Source organism: Camelus ferus, chromosome 33 (genome assembly GCF_009834535.1).
Source record: "Camelus ferus isolate YT-003-E chromosome 33, BCGSAC_Cfer_1.0, whole genome shotgun sequence".
Lineage (NCBI taxonomy): Eukaryota > Metazoa > Chordata > Mammalia > Artiodactyla > Camelidae > Camelus > Camelus ferus.
In genome coordinates this window covers 14824330-14844833 of record NC_045728.1, presented here as the reverse complement: position 1 = coordinate 14844833, position 20504 = coordinate 14824330, and positions in this window count along the sequence as shown.

Genomic DNA, 20504 nt, shown 5'->3' with positions numbered 1-20504 from the left:
CCACATCATCATGGATGCCTGATTTGGGGAGATCAGTGAACCATCTAGAAGGGACACAACTTCTGGGGAGGCTGAAACTGTAATAAAAGTATGAGTTATGTACATGCATTCTTTGTCAAAATTGTCGATTTTAATACATTTAATCGACATTTAATACATACATTAATTTATTTTTTTTAAGGGGGAGGGAGGTAATTAGGTGTATTTATTTATTTATTTTTTTGGAGGAGGTACTGGGGATTGAGCCCAGGACCTCATGCATGCTAAGCATGTGCTCTACCACTTGAGTTATGCCCTCCCCCTAATACCTATATTTAAATGCAAATTTAAGATTTATGCATTTCAATGTATGAACATTTTACTTTAAAAAACTATAACATTTATATTATTTAATTGGGGATAGGAAGCATTTGGCAGTAAAGATAAGCAAGAATGGCAAGACGTTGATAATTGCTGAAGCTGGGTGATGGTTACCTGAGGATTTAGTATACTCTTCTGATTTCTCTGTATATGTTTCATACTTCACATAGTAAATAAATTAAAAGTCACAGCCCTTCCTTTCTCAGACTATAGTAATGTAAGGAGGATGGCCGAGAGAACTGAATTATAAAAATAGTTGTTGGTCCAGAGCTTCCTGTGACCTTACAGACGAGTCTGTCTACCTTTGGAATTCAGTTTTTGGAACCCCACTCACCTCCAGACGAAAATTACATTCTTCAGTCTCCAGTCCATCAGCGATAAAGGCGATCATTTGCTTTTCATTTGCCTCATTCTTCTGTCGTCTTTTTCAGTTGGTTCAGAAATTAACTGGGAGCAAAGAATGCAACTAACCGGGCCTCTCTGGCTCCATAATAACCCTGTAATTGCCATTGCAGTGAGGTCAGTCTGTCTCACATTGCTTTATTAATGATATGCTCTCTTCCAGTTTTGGGTAGACCACTACCCTTGAGTCCTCACCAGCTAGGGAAGGCTACAGTGGACTTCACCTTCTGTTGTTTGTTACAAAAACAGTAGGTATTTTTTTTCACAAACATCCTGCCCCACCAACCTACCACTCGTTGGTGTGGGGGGGGGGTGGCGATGACGAGAAAGGCAGTCATGTGTAGTGTGCTCCATCCTTGCCTGGCTCGGGCCTGGAACATTTCATTACATGCACTTAAGGGGCCTTTGCAGCCTTGCTTGGGAGAATGTTTCCCTGTTCTGGGCTTGATGTGTGTTCCTTTGTTCTGCATGTGCGTGTGTGTGTTATACGGCACCAGGCCAGCCTCATTGCTGTATCTCTTCCTGGTAGGAGAAATGAGGGCCTCTGCCTCTGGTAAAAGAGTGGTGCATGCAGACCATCTCCCCGCCGTGGGACAGCCATGGGGAACTGGCTCATACTATTGAAACTGACCTTGCTGTCTCCTCTCTAGGTGAATAAGCATCGTTCCATCCAGTGCCTGTGTGAGTTACGTCTTTCTTGGCAACCTGACACCCGTGAAGCATACAGTGGGGTGACAGCTGGGACTGCTGCTCCCGGTGGCAGGTATGCTATTTGCTGTCCTCCACTCAGTGGGACACCTCCACTGGAGGCAGCAACAGGTGTCACTTGCTTAACAAGGGAGGATGTTGAGAGACACTTGAGAAACACTATGGAGCAGGTGGCTGGCATAGCTCAGTGGTAGTGTGTGCTTAGCATGCACGAGGTCCTGGGTTCAATCCCGAGTATCTCCATATGAAAAAAAAGAGAACATGTTTATTGTTTCAATCTCACACCATTCCTAGCCCATAACAGATGCCCAATACAGGTGTTGAAATGAGTTGGCTGGTAACAGACACCACCCCAAAGACCCTGCTTTGCAGCCCCGAAAAGGAGCGGCTGTACTCCTAGGCAGGTGTCTGCAGCACCTTCTCTTGGGACAGAGTGGCTTGCTCCCTCACCGCCTCCCTGTGTCCCCAGGGACAAGGGGTGTCACCTGAGGCAGCTAGCCCACAGCCTGCCCACCATCCTTGCTCCTGGAGATAGAGCCACTGACCTATAGAGGACAAGAATGAGGTCCTCAAGCCCTTCACCTTAGCTGCATTTTCTGTGACAAACAAGACTGGATTTTTGTTTGGTTTTAGCCAAGTTCTGAGCTAGGAGCACACCCAGAAACTTGGCCCAGGTGAGGCATCTGGAGTGAAGATGACAATGAAATCAATCAATGACCTGCTTTCCAGCACAACTCATGCTTGCTTGTCCAGCAGATTAAAAAAGAGAGGGGCTGAAACACCAGGGGACAGAGTGGAGCCAACATTTTTTGACAGTTCTAGACTGCCCCATGCAGGGAGTGCAAACAGAGACAGGGGATGGATGCTGTCCTGTAGATTTTGTTAGGTGGGTACGGCTCTGTTTATGCCCATATACCCCCCATTTTCTAACTCAAAGCTGTCTTCCTACCACAGATGCATGACTTACTCGCTAGAACAAAGCATGGAGTCCATATATAAATGCATTGCTAGACTTTTCTACAGGAAGACAAAAAAAAAAAAAGAAAAAGCTATCTCCCTGCTCCATGCAGATGTCAGCCGGCACCCAAGCATTCGGAGAATGTCACAGAAATTGCATACACAGAAAAGTACGCTGTTAGCGTATTAGCTAGGGTGACCTATTCTTTTAGGCTTTTCAGAGAAATAACTGTCATTTGCAGCGGTTTCAGTCAACGGCTCTCTCTGTCATTTTGTGTAATTAGGGACAGCCATTTTCTTGAGGGTGGCGAAACATGGAGAGATTCAGTTTTTCCTCTTTTTTTTTTTTCCTCTCCCCTTCTCCCGACCCCGGCCCCATAGAACAGTTCCATTACCGTGGCCCTCAGAACGTTAATGGTCTTGCGAAGCGAGTTATCGAGGCAGCGGCCACGACATGGAACATATGGGAAGCCAGGCAGAGAGACAGGCACAGATGATGTAGACAATCAGCTCTGTGGACGGAGGAGAGATGAGTGGCAGAGCCGTTTGCTGAACGTCCTACCTGTCTATCAATCAGTGCCAAAGTACCCTCTTGGCTATCCATCCGGCCTCTTATCTTTTCCGTCAGAGAACAGAGGCCCTAAGGACTCAAAAGCTTGTGTATTTTGACATGTCGGAGGAGAAAGGGATAAAATAAAATTTTCCTGCCACTCAGGGTGAAGGGAATTTAAATCCGTAATTGTTTTCAGCAGCTGCTTTGTTCCAGCACTGCCCTTTTGTCCACCGCTCTTAGAAATGACTTCATTTAGCCAAGCTCTTCCCTTCCCGCATCTTCAAAGCACAAGCCGCACGGCTCTGCTTCGTCAGCGCCTTTGCGCCCCAGCATCACTGATGATACCAGTTACAGCTCCGGGAGTTTGGTTTGTTCACACATTAACCATCATTAGGGACAAACAGCAAACAGCTTCCCTCAGGAGCGAAGTCCATTCCCCGCGCTGACAGAGCCTAAGAAACAGGGTCCATCTAGAATAATGTTTATGCCTGACACACGAGCTTTCTCTTACACTAGCTCTGTTGTCCTGAGTTTACAAAAGTAGTCCCCTATACCAGTGGAAAACCAGTTTTTTTAAAATAAGATTCACCGGTGTGGGTGTAGCTCAGTGGAAGAGTGCGTGCCTAGCATGTATGAGGTCCAGGGTTCAACCTCCAGTGCTTCTATTTAAAAAAAAAACACACAAACGGTATCCTTGTCACTGCCGGTAGCCAGAAGGTCCCAGAGTTTTTGCTTTTCATGCATTTTAGCTGTATCGGGTTGTCTTATATGATGGGCAATCTTGTCTGTAGCATCCTGAGACTGAGTGAAGTCTTGGTTCTCAATATTTCCATTCATACAGCTAAATTTAAAAAAAAAATAACGTATGCATTAAAGAGTGAGCTCCTGTTGTAGGTCTGTGATCTAACAAGTGATGGATTTTGACGATAAAAATCAAACCACTCTATTGCTAACGCTGAGAGATGTGATTAACAGCAGTTCTAACAGGGGTTACTCTTCAAGTGAATTTCCGGTGGTTTTATTTCTCTGAGTGCTGGAGGACCAGCTTCAGGGGAGTCGCAGACTGTAGACAGAGCACCACTGAATTAACTCCTACAGCTGATTCACTTTCCCAGTCACCCCAAGGTCACGTCACCTGGCAATCCATCAATGACTGAATGGTCAATCATTTTTATCAATTAACTCATACATTTGCTTTGTGTTTGATTCCTTAGGTCAAGGCCATTGATAAAACAAGGCTCTAAAACAATAGATTCCATGAAACACACACACATGGCCAAAAATCTCACTTCCTATCTTTCCAGTTTATCTTTGATCATCTGTGAATGGTGGTGAAACACTTTATCTGTGATCTGAACTGTCTTATTAATAAATGACCCAAAGGATTAGGCATATTTTTATGGTCTGATGCCTTAAGTACCCTAAAGATGACAGGAACAAACCTTCCTTATGCCAGCAGTCCATATCTGCTCCAACTCTTACCTATATCCAAGCAGAAGTTCACTGTACTGTGGCGGGTAGCCTGCAGGCTGAATATGAGAGATGTCCTGAGGGAGGACCTCCCCAGCCCCAGAGAAAATGCCGGGATGGTACAGAACTCTCTCTGCAATTTACCAGTTGCTGGAGTAGCTCTCCTCCCCAAGGAGAAGCCAGTGTTTGGGGACAAGCCATGTTTGTGTTGCCTGCCACAGTGTCAGAGCCTTAACCTGTGATGGGCGTGATGTCTGCCTCAAGTTTGCCAGTATTTTCCTCGCAAGGTCTTCTGAGGTAATCTAATTCATCCTAGATTTGATGTCAGCAATTCAGCAAAGCTACTGACAGGCAAAGAGGGGTCTAGACCAGGAGTTAGCAAACTTTTTCTGTAAAGTCAATATTTTTAGCTTTGTGGGACATACAGTTTCTGTCACAACGATTCAATTCTGCCGTTGTAGTGTGAGAGTGGCTACAGACAATGAATGAGTGTGGCTGTGTTGCAATTAATTTTATTTATAAAAACAGGCAGTGGGCTGGATTGGACCCTGGGAGACAGTGTGCCAACCCCTGCTCTACTCAAAACACTGGTCCTCAAGTTCATGAAGCTATCAGAAATCAGAGCTAGGATTTGACTTCTGACCCACTCTGCTACACTCTGCGTAGCACATCATGGCATCGTCTTAAAATATAAAGTCCTGGAATGGCAGTCAGGCCAACCCAAAGCTATGTCTCCAGCCTTGTTTTCCCTACACATTCCTCTACAACCCCCTGCTCCAGGCTACTCACCACTCCCTGAACATGTGGCTTCACTTCCCTGCCTTTATGACTTTGGTCGTGCAGTTCCCTCAATCTGAAAAACCAACAATTTTTCACTGCTCCAAACCTGACACGTTCCTCAGTGCCAAGCTCAGGAATGGCCTCTTTCACCAATACCCCAAGTCAGAATGACCTTTTCCATCCTCTCTGTGGCCTACTTAGAACCGAGTCCGTTCTACCTTACTTTAGAACTCACCATTTACATGTTAATTTCCACATGGTCATGCTGGCCTCTTAATCCATGGGCCATGCTGTTTCATTTTTTTCTTTATCTCTTTATTTTCCTTCCAACTTTTATAATAGTGCCTCAGTGATGGTTGTTGGTTTGAATTGCTACTAGCAGCAACAGTCATCATGGCAGGAATGCTCTCATTAATACTCAACAGTTTCAGTAATATCTGCAAATTAAAGTCTCTTATTTAAAAACACTGTGTCAATTTTTCTTTTCCACAACTGGAAAGAAATTTCTTCATCTATCAACCTGTTTTGATGGTATATGAGAACTTCATTTGGAATACCTATCCATTTCTATTCAATCTGATGCTCCGTGGGACAGACTCATTTATAGTGTGGTAACAACAAAATTGGTCCATTATCCTTTAGAAATAAAATGCTTCCAAGGAGGCCAGGGGTGGGGATGGGAGGGTGTCTACTTCGTTTTCTACTCCCCAGAAGATATTCCCTTTGTTCCTGGATCTTGAGAGCAGGTCTGCTTTGTTAGTGACTTTAGGTTACGTCCTGGCCAATTTGGAGATAACCTAGGACTCAGTGACATTTCAAGATAGGCAATAAGACTTAACTGAAAACAGTGCATGTGCCTCACTGCCCTCCACTGTTCTGGCAGCTTAAACCCAGCCTTCATTTACTTCGGAGTCTCTGAGAACTGACATAAGATCAAATTCCATACTTCTGGACAGCAGAAGGAACCCAAAGAAGAAAACAGAAGAAACCAAGTGAGCCCCAAGAGAAATCAAGCCAGAGTGAAATTTAATCCAAGTGGCAGAATAACTTTCTGTTTAAATGAAAAACTATTTAGAAGTCAGTCACGTGCAAATGATTAACCAGAATGATTATAAATGTGGGTGCTTTAATAAGGACCTGAAGAAAATTTAATAAGGACTTAAGACTGCTTAATGAGGATGGAAGAAAATGATTAAGAAATAATTAAAAGGAAAACAGTATATTCCACAAAGCAGAGAAATGGGATGAAAAATAAAGTGATCACTCTTCCCCCTTTGGGTGTTTTAATTTTTTTCCAAGCTGGAAAAATATTCTGGTTTCTGGCCCCTATTTTGAAATAGCTAGAATGATGAATTTATTGATGGAAAGTGTACTTACCATCTAATCAGAGAAATCCTAAAGGGAAAAGAGTTCGGTACACATCAGAAGTACCCTAGAGATTCAACTGTTCATAACTCTGCATGAACAGGGGGGAACGTGCTATATTCCCATTAAAGAGCAACACAGTTGGTTAAAGAATGAACAAAAAGCAGCATTTCTTCATTAGTGTCATTGCAGGAAGCTGATGCTGTGAAAGCTGGAGGCCATCAAATGGGATATTGCAGCAATAAAACTGAATAAAAAAATGAAATGCTCCATTCTCTTGTCAATCTCGTGTGCTTGTCTCTTTCCTTTTAATATACTAGGCGCTACCCTGGTAAGCTAATGCGTGTTTGCGGCTTCGTTTTGTGCTTGGTAATTGTGCTATGGGCGCTTATTCATTTGACAGAATTTGCTTTAAATGAAGGAAACTGGCAGGTTGGAAGAAAAAACCCAATGTTGCCAAATCACCAATTAAGAAAACTGCCAGAGGGGAAACCGGTCCTGAGACTGGTATCTGTAAAAATGATATAATGGCGCTGCACTTCAAAAGACGTTTTGAAGAGACACTTAATGAAGGACGTAAGAGAGGTGGATTGCAGGCTGGCTAATATATACAACTGCCAAATTTAGACCACAGAGACAGATGCAATGGGGTCCGGCCATTTTTGCCCAAATCTGGACATTTAACAACAAATATACCCAATTGTGATGCAGTTGACAGGAAGGCTGATTCTCCCTTGGTAAATGCCAGTTGGCTTCATAATCAATTCTGTTCAGAACTCCTTCTCGTGAAGGGATGTCACCTTGGTAGCCAGTAGGGATATGAAAATGAAGAAGCCACAGTCCTGGGCCACCCCCCTTGGACCTCACAATCTAGCAAAGGAATAAGCAGGCTCAGGGGCTAATTGTATGTAGCTCTGAACAATGGAGCAGAATATTTCTCTGCTTTCCCCTCTGAGTCACCTGCCAGCTGTCTATCATTATCTGGGTGACCTTTCTTCCTCCAGTCTCCCTCGCTCTTCTTTACAGCACCCTTGATTTTGTTCAGTTTCTCCAACTGTCCCCTATACCTGGCTCCACCTGGAGAGGCAGCATCAAATCCTGCACATCTTGGAATTACTGAAGAGGCTTTAATTCCTTCACATTCCTAAATAAATAACCCTCTTTTTGAACCTTCTTACACTGTTGGTGGGAATGTAAATTGGTGCAGCCACTATGGAGGATAGTATAGAGGTTCCTTAAAAAACTAAAAATAGACTTACCATATGATCCAGCAATCCCACTCCTGGGCATATATCTGGAGAAAAATATAATTCAAAAAGATACATGTACCCCAATGTTCACAGCAGCACTATTTACAGTAGCCTAGACATGGAAACAACCCAAATGTCTATTGACAGATGACTAGATAAAGATGTGCCATATATACACAATGGAATACTACTCAGCCATAAAAAAGAATAAAATAATGCCATTTGCAGCAATATGGATGGGCCTGGAGATCATCATTCTAAGTGAAGTAAGTCAGAAAGAGAAAGAAAAATGCCACATGATATCGCTTATATGTGGAATCTAAAAAAAAGGACACAAATGAATTTATCTACGAAACAGAAACAGGTTCACAGACATAGAGAACAAATTTATGGATACCAGAGATTAAAGGGGGTGGGAATTGGGAATTTGAAAATTGCATCTCTTGGGGAGTGATGGGAATGTTAGCTATCTTGATTGGTGGTGGTTCCATGGGTGTATAAATCTATCAAGATTCATCAGATTGTACCTCTGAAATATGTGTAGTTTACTGTACAGGAACCAGACCACAATGAAGGTGTTAAAAAATAACCCTTTTTTCCCTTCCTAATATGATTGCTTCTTACGCAGTAACTTCTATGAACTATTACCACCCACATCCTTGTCTTTTCACTCTGTTTTACCAAAAACCCCCCTCCCAAGAAAGTGTAAAAGAGGAAAAGACGAGGCAAGAAAGCCCCCTCTTGCGACAGATCACAGGCACCAAAATAGTCGTGTAAACACAGTTCCAGGAAATGACAGAACCTGGAGGTGGCATCACAAGAGACTTCAAGGAAGAGGCGATGTTTGTCAAGTGGGATATTTGTGCTCAACACTGTGTTATATATGATCAAATTACCTAATGTAAGCTATGGCTCCTGTCCTGAAGAAGTTCTGATCTAGCCGAGGAGATAAGATAAACATGCATGAAATGAAAGAGACAAGATGACCTATAGTTACATCTGTGATACAAACGCATTGAAATTTTTGGAACTGAAATTTATTTTCCTGTTTCTGTGTTAAAGAAGACTAGGACAAGGCAAAAGTTACTTGGCCACTTGTTCCAGGAGAGACTTGTTTCTGCAAGTTAGTCCTGAACAGCTAAAACAGCTCACTTATCAAGATTAACAGCTTGCTTGTCAATACCCTAAGACCCTTGATTTGCGGGGTCATCTATCTAAAGCTCTGTCATTAACTCTGCTCAGTCCTAACTAGTTCTCTGCCTTGCAAGACCTGCCTTAAATCATCCAGCCCTGGCCCTGAAACACTAAAAGCGTCCTTCCCTGATTTCTCCCCTCTGAGATACTACTAAGACATTCAAGGTGGTAGTATTCACCTTTATGGCAGTGAGTTTAATAAACTTAGCTTTGCTTGATTGGGAGTTTTTGCTGGTGGTCCTTTTGGAGACAGACAGAACAACTTAATAATTTTCCATAAAGACAGATGTCTGGGCTACCAGGTAATTTCTGTAGCCATACAGTTTGTGTGTAAATACTGCCTTTATCTCAGTGTATCTGAGGATGGGGCCTAGAAATGAAATAATAGCCATGACTGAAAGGTCATGCATCTGAAACATTAATAAAGCATTGGATTATCAGCAAGCATTCATCTCAGTGGTGCCCAAAGACCCGTGATGGTGGCACTTCTGTTTCCTGGTGGTACTGAGGATGTGATGAACTGGAGCTGAGATCTAGATTACAGCTTTGGGTGAGGTTTTACAAACTTACATCATTCCCTAGGCTCTATTAGACAAGAAAATGCTTGTCAATGCCTAAGAATCAGAAACACACTCAACTGTCTGACAAACTAGGGGTGGAAAGACTCTCTGAGGGAGCCAACTTCCAGAAAAAGGTAGGGCACAAAAATTCATTGTTGACACATGGACAGGGGTACACAGTCTTTGGTTCTTGGACTTACCCTGGCCCCGTCATCCTAGGAGCACACATACACCCTGGGAAGGGCTTATAACTGAAAGCCATCTTACCAGATTCCTTGGGGCCCAAGCAACTCTGTGGTGGTGAAACAGACGGAGGACATGTTTCTCCAGCCCAGCTTGGCCGATCAGGGGGCTTGAGGCACAAAAGCCTGGGAGCAATGGGGGCCATGCATCTCCACCTCGGCAGGGCAGAGGCCCACAGAGGGGATGTGGGTCAGAGCAGCAGATGCCAGAGAGAGTGGACCTAAAACGTGAACACATGGAAGACATCCTCCCCCCAACCCACAGACTCCCAGAAAGGCTTTGGGGCTAGGATTTGACAAGAAACCAGAATTACTTTCCTGAGTCATTAAAGCCAAGAATTAACAAGATTTATGAATAAAACTTAAGGAAAGCCAAGCTTGAGCCCACAGGCTGATGATGCTTGGAGAGACCTGCGTCACACTACACAAAATCATTGATTTCCTATAGGCATCCTGGCAGGAGGGAGGTGGCTGGGGTGGTGATGGCTATTTACGCCAAGGCAGGAGATGACTGAGCATAATTGCTTCAATCTGGGTCTCCTTTGCCCAATGAATTCATACTGTCCAAAGACTTATCATACTGGGGAAGCCAGCAGTCAAGAGAATAAGGTATCTTGGGATAACAGAAGCCAGTGGGAGCTGGAATGGTCACAGGAAAGCCTTTGTGGCAGAGGTCGCTAACCTGAGAAGGCTGGCCAGGAGAGTTATCATTCTGTCTGATTCTCCGTATCTGCTCAGAACCACTCTCTGCGGGCTGCCCAGCAGGCAGAGCAATTATCACCTGACTCTTTGTGGCTGAGAGCAGGAAAGGAAGGCAGAGGAGTCGGACACAGTTCTGTCACTGTCTAGCGTTTACCCCACCGGCTGCATATATGGATGTTAATTACACGCGCTGGCTTTTCAGAGCAGTATTAATTTCCAACGCCCCGCCCCAGTGTCTGGGGAGAGGGGCAGGAGTAAAGCACTGAGGGGTCAAGCTACCAGTGCTATTGCTCCACGGCTGCTCTCAACTAGCCATGTGCCTCTGAGGAAGTCCATTTATCTCTCTCAATCTGTTTCCTCGTCTGTAGAAAAAGGAACTAATACCAACCTTACAGAAGCAGACTTCTGGCTTTCACTGTCTTCTTCCACAGTAATGGAGGTGTAGCAAGGCATGGGGCTGACCAGCTAGCCTACCTTTCACCACCTTCTGTGCAGATATGACTAAGTTCTCTCCAGTGACATGTGACAGGAGGGACGCATCCTAGTTCCAGCCTGGCGCCTGGAGACCAGACCAGGCGAGGTCATGTGTTTTCCCTTTCCTATTTGCTGCGCCCCAGAAGAGGTGCCCACTCATAACGGGACAAAGAAACAAGACGGAGAGGATGCAGGGCCCGGAATAACTGCAGTGAGGAGAGCAGCCTGCTGAGCTGGTCTGTTTATGTGAGGAAGAAAGGGCTCATCTTGCTTGAGCTCTTGCATTCTGGGGATCCCTGAAGTTTAACTTTATCCAGGTAGGGTAGCTCTCACAGAACTGTTAGAGGCCAAAGAAAATAGAGGATGTGACATCCTCGGGTGAACTAAACTGTTTTACAAATAGATTACGGCTGCCATATAATTGAATAAGCCATCGATGGAAGCAAGAATTCTGAAAAACTACAAATACTCCAAACTCAGAAAAAACCCTGCCAAACTGGATTATCCAACCTAATCTTACTACACTGAGCAAATTAAACAAGGGTAACAGAATTAATGTTGCCATCTGTGTGTTTGATATCGATTCTTTCTTTCTGTTAACACCCCATTTCTCTTTGGGGAGTCTTGGGAGGCGATGGCCACAAAGCCTAAGGGGCCCCATCCCCTCTTTCTGATTCTACACATATTCAGTTTTGTCTGAGGCTGACCGGAGCTCATGTCCATCACGCTGCAAAGTGGCCACAGCAGACTGGACCATGCCTGGGGGCTGCCCTTTGTGGCTGAGAACCTTGGCCAACGCCCCAGGCAATTGTCAGCTCTCCACCTCTGAGTTTACCCACAGACACAACTTAAGCAATTAAACAGTATGTGTTTCGAGAATCTCCCAGTTCCCTTCATTACAGCCCTTCACGAATCCTCTCAACATCCCTGAGAAGGTGGAAAGCAGGTGTAGCTTTCCTAACCGGACAGCAAGCAGATGTTTGGGGAAGGAATTAGCCAGCCCATGAGGGCCTATGGGAACAGCACAGAACTCAGTCCAGCTGCCCTGGGCACCTGCCTCTGACCAGGGTTGCTCGGCCCACTGTCTACCTAAAAAGAGTGTCCTCCCTGACCCCTGTTGGGCTAAGGTACTTGGCATTTCCACTGTCAGAATTAAAGATTCATTTCTCTGTATTTCCTAGGAATTATCTTTTGGGAAGAAGCAAAAAGCCCCAGGGGTGGGGGTGGAGGGTCCCCAGGTGTTTCATTATGACCTGAGCTGCTGAGTCACAATGAAGGCTCTGAGCCCTTGGGGGTAGGGACACAGAGAACACTCAGCTACAAGACAGAACTGGCAGTAGAATCCGTTTCCCTCCCACCCTACAGCCCAGACATGCCCTCTCCATCTTACCACACTTGGTCCCCAGAGCTGAGGAGGATGCAAGTCAAGAACATTAATTGGGTCCAGTTTCTGAAAACCCCTTCGTTCACTGCAACTTAACCTCCTGAGAAACGGGCTTTCGCTTCAGGTGCTTTTCTGCCTGTCCCATTTTCCTTGTTTTATTGTCTCCTCATCAGGACCTGTCACTGAATAGTACAAATGACAGAATCTTTTCCATTAGCCCCAGCAACGTGAAAGAGCTAAAGAGCAAAGAAAAGAGTGCAGACCTCCGGGTGCCGTAAAAGATGAGCAGGTTTCTGATCTAGGCACGCGACCATTGCTGCTCCCTGCAGAAGAACGGTACACAAACTCAACTTCCATTCACACGCAATCTATCTTCTAATGAATTTATACCAAACACGGCACAGTCTGAATGCCTTAGACTGGTTTAGGGAGCAGAAATCTTTTTCTCTTCCTCCAAATTTCCATTTGACACACTCATGTTGGCTTTTGATCTTTCTTTAAATTCTCCCCCTGCCGTAGACTTGATTCTCCTAAAGCCCAGTTTCTCCTCCCAGCCTATGATCACTTGGCCTTTCTTTGAGGCAACAGTCATTTACTTCTTTAGAGGGGAAAGGAAGATCTAAAAGCCTATTTCTACCTCATATTTTCACCTGATGCTATATCAAGACAGAAACTTCTTTATCAAAGGATCACACTAATCCGACAGGCTCCTGCCTTGACTTGAGGTAGGTGCCTTGAAGGAGAAATTCTGGGAAAGTGGAACCTGAAATGAGATCAGTAGCAGACAGTCCTGGATCTGGAGCCCAGTTTGGCTACTCACTAGCTGCGACAATGTGGGCTAATTATTCCATGATTCGGTTTCCTGCTCTGTAAAATGGAGATAAAAACTCCTTTCTCATGGGCTCATTGTCACAACTAAAAGATAAAACACATGTTAAGCACCTGGCACTCAATAATTATTAATGTCCTCATTTTCCAACATCCTGTAGATAAAGAATTTGGAGGCTGCAGTAGCATTCAGACAAGCATCACTAGTTTCTAGAGGTATCGCCCAGGACTGCTTTCCTTACACAGCAGCATTACAGAAGAGATCACACACTCCCCTCCAGCACTTGGCTCTCATGCAGTGAGAAGATGTAATCTTCTTGGGATCTTATCACATGAAAACAACAGAGTGATAATTGGAGATTGAGTCAAAGTACAGATGAGGCAGGCTAGACTTGCTATTGAGTGAAGGTGGTAGAAAGAGAAGGTGTCAAAGATGACTCTCAGGTTTCTGATATGAGCCACTGGAAATACAGTGGTGGTAACCAGCCTCTAAGATGGCCCCAGGGATCCTTGTCTTCTGGTTTTCACACCCTTGTATAGTACCTTCCACACTGAGTCATGGCTACCCTGTGGGACCAACAGAATACTGAGAACCTAACAGTGTTTGCCTTATGAAGCTGAGTCATGATGGACATAACAGCTTTCTCCTTGCTCTCTCTTGGACCATCTGCTCTGGAGGAAGTCAGCCACTATTTTCTGAGGAAACTCGAGTAGTTCTATGGAGCCCCATGGAGAGGTCTCCGTGTAGAGGAACTGAGCTCTCCTACCAACAGACAGCATCAACTTGCCAGTCATGTGAGGGAGCCCTCTTGGAAGGGGATCTTCCATCCCCATTCAAGCCCTCAGATGGCTACAGCCCTCAACATCTTGATTGCAAATTCATGAGAAACTTTGAGCCAGAATCACCCAGCTAAGCTAATTCCAAATCCCTGATTCAGAAGCTGTGAGATCATCAATGTTTATTGTTTTAAACCATTAGATTTTGTGGTAATTTGTTTCACAGCAAGAGATAACTAAGTCAACATGAATGCCAGGTTTGGGTTTTTTGAAGGAAGTTATAAGTTTGATTTGAGCATGTTTTGTTTAAGGTAGATATTGAGTAAACAATTACACATAAATGTCTGAAGCTCAGAAGAGAGCTGGACTGGTGATTTAAATTTGGGAGTCTTTAACATATGGATGGTTTTTGAAACCAAGAAAGAGTGTGAAGAAACAGAAGAGAGCAAGAAAGGCTTCTGGGAGGAATTGATAGCTGAACTAAATGTTACTGTAGGGCCAGGAGTTAACCTGGAAGAGGAGTTGGGAATATGAACTGAGCTGGGGCAGGGGTGGGGGGTAGAGGGTGGGCTTCCAGGGCCTTCAGGAAATCTGGGTGTAAATAAACTACTTGTGGAGAGTCGTATCTGTTTGAATTGAGGTTCAGTGTATTTCTGATTAACTCCTGAGTGAATGATAAAGTTCCTAGTCCACATAGGCACCCCCTCCAAAGGCAATTCCTGGTAAAGTATTAAAGGATAAATGAAATTGAAACAGAAATATAAATAAAATATTCGTGGTTAATAAAAGACACACATGCAACGAAGGAGTCTGTTTTGCAGATGGAACAATTAGAATTAGCAATAAGAAAGGAATTGGTAATATATTCTGTACTTCCTAGAGCCATTTTTCATAAGTGGCTTGAGAAATAGGTAGTTTACCCAGTGACTTTCATTTCTATGTGTCCTGGTTGCTACAGTGAGTTTATATTACAATAAAGTTTTGATTTTTATATATAAAATGATATATAAAAAGTGGCATAGAAAATACCTGAAAAGATTTTAGATATGGGTTAGATTATAAGAATCAAGTAAGAAGTACAGAAGTAGTAATGAGAAAAACATGTACAGATATTTACAAACACTCTATACTATGAGATTAGCCCAATGGGAAGGGTCCATACACAATCCCCGTGTTCAAAAGAAAATACGAATGTGTTTTTTCCTCTGGCCATGGACATGTGAGAAAGGATTAACTCAGCTACCTGACTTTTGAAATTTAATGGATGTATTTATGGAAGAATATTAGAGGTGACTGGTCTTGGTTCAAAAATGCGAAATTTCCTGAACCTGGACTATGTTTTCAAAAATTCAAGATGCATTTAACAAAGCAAGGAAAAATAAATTCAGGCTGCTAGCTTGGCAGCTGGTCTGGATACAGTATTTTGCTCTGTTTACTCTGTCAGGAAGCCAGCTCCATTTGATTAAATTCTGAAATTAGAATGCATGCACTCTGGAAGATACCAAGCAGCTTCATGCCTTTACCCGTATGGAAAATGTGATTAAGGAAATGAACTCAACGGCTGTAGCATCAGAAGAGATCAATGCAACAGCTGTATTCAACTAGGCTCAATGGACTAGACCTTTACTTTATTAAAATGGATGGCTTTAGCATAGAAACTGTCCACATCACAGAACTGCCGTGTTGCTTGGAACTCAGGCTGAGAAGGGAGCCAAGTGGAACTGCCATCAAATATTATGGCAGCACTGCAAACTGCAGAGCCACTTTCCCACCACAAAGCTAGAATTGAGCCAAAAGGAGAGATAATTAAAGAATTCATATGCACAGTCTCCTCACATCAACATATTGGATTATTTTCAAAATTGCCGTTAGGTCCTAATTTGGCAGGTTTTACAGAATCCCCCCACAACAATCTTGAAATCCTCTGCGCAGTGGAAACATCTTTTGCTTTGCCTGAAGTAGCCTATGAATAATAAGTTATATGTGAAATGCTGTCATAAGCCAGATACAATGATAATCCAGGCCAAAAAAAACAAAAACAAAAACACCTTATTGTGTTCGTTTACCCAGTTAATAGAAAGGTAGGATTTTATTGGAAAAGACTTAAATCAGCACCTGTGATTGCCAAGTCTTCACTTTGGTCATATAGGCTTGCTCATAATTTGAAAAACTGACAAGGAATTGAGTTTGATCATCACACCCTGTGGAGCACAGAAGATATGAAGGGACTGTGATCTAAGAGATGTTGAACCAGAGGACTGTTGAATAAGACTTCCTGGAAACAGTATATTGATATGGACAGCACGTTCCAGGATCTAATCTTCAGGATTCACAGTCAAGAAACACCATGTAAGGGCCTCCAAATGTAATCAGATTCTATGGGACTGTTGGATGCTAACCAAACTTACAAAAAGCTAATACGTGAAGCACAATGCCAATAATCACGGGGCTTGTAAAGCTCAGGTGAGCTGATGAGTAAATACACTGTCTTCCTAAAGACACACTAGGTAGATGTGTGCTTGGTCAGCTTGGAGCCAGAGCATCCAAGAGCTGGTGGACCTCACTTGTCAGTTTTATCTGGCTACAGATCCATCTCTACAGACTAGATATTCATGTTCTTACATTGGGACACGCTCTTCCTTCAACAGGAGACAACCCAGCAAATTCTTACCTACTGAACTACCTTTTAAAGAAATACTACATAGGCTATCCCTTCTGTTAATGCAATCTTTTTTATACTGTTTAAGACAAATGATTCAGCAGAGCTAATGGTTTTTTTTTTTTTCCTGCTAGTCTAGACCACACCCTGTACCTGGCTATCACCCCTACCTATCATCCACAATGATTTTGACATGCTTTACTAGGAGAACAATGTAGGAATTGATTGAATTATGTAACATAGTTAAAAATACCAACATAACCTAATTGAAGCTGATATGACTAAAGACAAAAGAGAAAATAATGTCCTTATTAAAATATTTTACACATGATTTAAATTAAATTTTTTAATTAAATTTTTAAAATTTTTTTCTGATAAAAATTAACAATTATTTTGTAAATTCAGAAAGATATAATCAGCATATTTTTTAAAAATCATACAAAATGCCACCACCCAAAAATAACATTGTGGCAAAATAATTCCTAGTCTTTTCTACACATATTTTGTTCATATAGGTTTACAGCCTATCAGATATACAATTCTATATCCAGTTTTTTCACATGTAACATAAATATCATTATAACACAACATAACACAAATAAATTCTAATGTTACTAAAACTTCATATTTGAGTGGCTAAATGGAATGCCATCTGAAATCAGAGGTTGCAAGCTCAAATGGCTTTGAGAATCAGGTAGATAACTAAAATGTGGAATGTATGGATTTAAGGCATAGTGGGTGGTGGTAACTGAAAATGCATACTCCACCAAAGGCATTCAGATTTCGTGTTATTTTTAAATATGTGCTGGCAAAATCAAATGGAGAGAATAAGCAAGCCACAGAAGAATACATGCAGTAGAATACTATTTACATTGTTTCAAAACAGGTAAAACAATTCCATATTACACTTAGAGATACACTAGGAAAACACATGTAATGAAAGTTTTAAAGAGTAACGCAGGGAATGCAAAGCACCAAATCCAGGACAAGATACTGCCAGGTGGGAGGAAGTAATGTTGAGCCCAAGGTTATCAAAGTGAGATAAACAGAAGGGATTTTAAGGGTGGGGAAATGTTTAAAGTTGGGTAGTAAGTACACAGATAATGGTTGCATTTCACTGATTGTTTTGCACATATGATTGTACAGTGCTTTCTTTTAAGGAAAAAAACCCTGCTAGCTAAAGACAGTTTCACTCTGGAGCTGGCCAGTGGCTGCTAGCTGCCTACCTTAGCCCAACAAGTAATACAGCGTAGTCACCAGGAGCATGGGCTCTGAGGCCGGGCTGCCTGATCAAACATGGAATCTCAGCTCCACCACTAGCTTTCTCCCGTTGGGCAGTTACTAAAATCCTCTGCAAACTAAGGCTCAAAGATCAAATCCAGCCAGTTTGCCAATTTTTACAGAACCCTCCGATTAAGAATGATTTGTACATTATTAAGTGGTTGGAAGAGCTGCCCTAGACCACTGTCACTGAACTGTGAATGGCTTTGGAAATCAGATTTTGCTGCAGGCTTGATAATGTTTCTCAATGAATTAAACCTAAAGCTATAAAGCGAAACAGTGCTCACACACCAAACTTATACTGTAGTAGCGTCATTTCATCAACTAACATTGTCTGAATCACAAGCAGTCTCCAGCTGGTTTATATACTCTGCTGTGCTATTAATAAGCTAAAAACAAATTTACAGTAGATACATTTTCTGAGTTCAAACAACAGTTTCAAGTGTCTTTTGGACTTGGATGTAAGTGCAAAGAAAATTTCCACATCTCAAAATCCATTTATCTGTGCAATTGAGGGACTTTTACCTAAACTTCAATTGAAAGCAATTAATCTTACAATGAAATGACATGCTAAAAGGCAAATATCAAAAGAAGAATTTAACAGAACTGTATAAATGCCTTCCAAGCAATGAATATGCTCGATTAAAACCATATGCTCATGAACTGATATCAGTATTTAGCAGTACCTATGAAAATAAAATTTCAAAGGTATTTTCAAAGATGAAAATACATAAAATTCATTAAAAAGCAGCATTTTCAGATGAGCATTGGCTACTGATTTTGATGATAGGGAACACCAACTTTGATTTCCAGAGGTAAGCAAAATGCTACCCTCCCCCTCAAAAAGAATTCTGTCTTCTCCTTAATAATAATTAATATTACAATAATGTACCAATTCTTATATTCTGAAATCCATCAATATAAATTTTGTGTAAATTTGTTCTTCTTGCTATATAAATACCTACATAATATTATGAATTTTACATCTTGGTCTTTAAAGTCTAAACTATTTACTACCTGGCTTTTTACTGAAGAGGTTTGCCAACCCCTGTCATAGAATGATTGTGAGGGTTAAATAAAATAATCCTTGTGGAAATAATTTGTAACAATCTGGCACGTAGTAAGCGCGCTTTTTATTTTCTTTACCTGTCATCTAATTTGGACATATAAATTGTTTCTGTATTTTAAAAATTATAAGTAGAGAAACTTTTAATGCATTAAATATAGATGTGCATACATATTTGTCCACATCTTGGAATAGGTTATGCTCCTAGAGGCAGGTTGATTTCAAATTGAAGTAAACCTTTAAACAAAAGTTATTTCATCTTATCCATACCGGTTATTTGCCCAGGCAACTGGATAACTTTAGACCAAAGAGACTACAATTCCTGCACTTGTCTTCCTGGAACATTCCACTTTAGGATTTTGACTCCAGGGAGAGAGAGCCATTTGTGACGTTCGTTCATTTGTTTAATAGGTAGTTATTAAATATCTACTCTATGGGCACTTAATAGGTGCAAATAAAGATAAAGTTAGACAAGCTTTCTGCCCCGAGGGAGCTTCAACAAACTATCCCTGGGCTACGTGGGAAGCCTCACCCCAAATATGAGACCAGAAGAGGAAGGAGGAGGTTCTAAGGAAAGGAAATACCAAGGTGCTGCTATAAATGAAGGATAGACAGTTGTTAGGCAGACAGAATATCACGTTACCACACTTTTCCAGTTTTGTGAGTCAATACAATCCTTTTTTTTTTTTTTTTTTTTTGCTTAGCCTGGTTATAAAGGGTGTGTTCTTTGCAACGGTAAAGAACCGTAACCAATCTGGATGGATGAAAATTTAACTGGCAGAAAAGGAGAAGGACAAGCAATTTAGTCAAAGGGACTGGGCTTGGCATAGGCACAGAGGCAGAAAAACGCAGCGACCACCCGGGGAAATTAAGAACAAGAACGAAGCCTGGCAATAAAGCTTGGTCAGATTATGGGAAGTCTTAAAAGTCTGTTTACAGAGCGTACAGTTTTTAGTGTTGCATTGCTGCAGTTATTCTCAGGTCTTTGGGAAGATGAAGGCAATGATTTTTCTCCTCTGATTCAGAAGAAGTGTATTTTGAAGTAGGGTTGCCTTCAGATATTCCAGTGAAGTAAGTGACGAGTAAACCATGAGGTGTTTTTTTTTTTAACATTACATTATTAACATACTTCAGAAATAATTGCACCTACCTGTACTCATCAGGGGACATTCCTAACGCCTTTTCATTAGTAACAATGGTAGTCTTGATCCTCAGGGGCTAGAAAACCTGTGACTGCATGCTTGTCTTCCCCCTCCCACCCACTCGCCAAAGACATAGACGGGTACCAGAAGTCATGTGGGATAAAGATGGGGCTGAACCTTGTCACACTGTGAGTGAGGAAACCAACCCATTTGATGAACTCGTAACGTTCTTGAAACTTATTAATTCTGCCACACTGTATAAAAATCAGTTTCTAATGTCTAAAGTGGGGGGTGAATGGAGATTTTTAAGTAGGCAGCATTTCTAATTGTTTCTGTAGAAACGATCTTTA